Source organism: Lagopus leucura, unplaced genomic scaffold (genome assembly GCF_019238085.1).
Source record: "Lagopus leucura isolate 7727_CA_CO unplaced genomic scaffold, USGS_WTPT01 27735-0_obj-0_obj, whole genome shotgun sequence".
Classification (NCBI taxonomy): domain Eukaryota; kingdom Metazoa; phylum Chordata; class Aves; order Galliformes; family Phasianidae; genus Lagopus; species Lagopus leucura.
The window spans coordinates 1-755 of record NW_024963709.1 but is presented as its reverse complement, the minus strand read 5'-3'; the positions used below and the strand labels follow the sequence as shown (position 1 = coordinate 755).

The following is a 755-nucleotide window of genomic DNA, read 5'->3' as shown; positions in this document are numbered from 1 at the left end:
GGGGTGTTATGGGGTCTCTGTGGGGTGCTATGGGGTGTGATGGGGTGCTATAGGTTTATATGGGGTCTATATGGGGTGCTATGGGATCTCTGTGGGGTGCTGTGGGGTGCTATGTGGTCACTAATGGGTGCTATAGGTTTATATGGGGTCTCTATGGGGTGCGATGGGGTCTCTGAGGGGTGCTGTAGGTTTATATGGGGTCACTATGGGGTGCTATAGGTTTATATGGGGTGCTATGGGGTGCTATGGGGTGCTATAGGTTTATATGGGGTCACTATGGGGTGCTATGGGGTGCTATAGGTTTATATGGGGTGCTATGGGGTGTTATGGGGTCTCTATGGGGTGCGATGGGGTGTTATGGGGTGTTATGGGGTCTCTATGGGGTGCGATGGGGTCACTATGGGGTGCTATAGGTTTATATGGGGTCTCTCTGAGGTGCTATGGGGTCTCTATGGGGTCTTTATGGGGTCTCTGTGGGTCTCTGTGGGTTTCTATGGGTCTTTATGGGTTTCTATGGGGCACTATGGGGTTTTGGGGTCTTTAGGGGGTCTTTATGGGGTCTCTATGGGTCTCTATGGGGTTTTGGGGTCTTTATGGGGTCTCTATGGGTCTCTATGGGGTTTTGGGGTCTTTATGGGGTCTCTATGGGTCTCTATGGGGTTTTGGGGTCTTTATGGGGTCTCTATGGGTCTCTATGGGGTCTCTGTGAGTTTCTATGGGTCTCTATGGGGTTTTGGGGTCTTTATGGGGTCTCT

At 51.4% G+C, this 755-nt stretch overlaps 1 pseudogene; it reads left to right on the top strand.

The window, feature by feature from the left end:
* LOC122191296 overlaps positions 1-342 on the top strand; it is an 879-nt pseudogene extending 537 nt beyond the window's left edge.
* Positions 343-755: the final 413 nt, after the last annotated feature.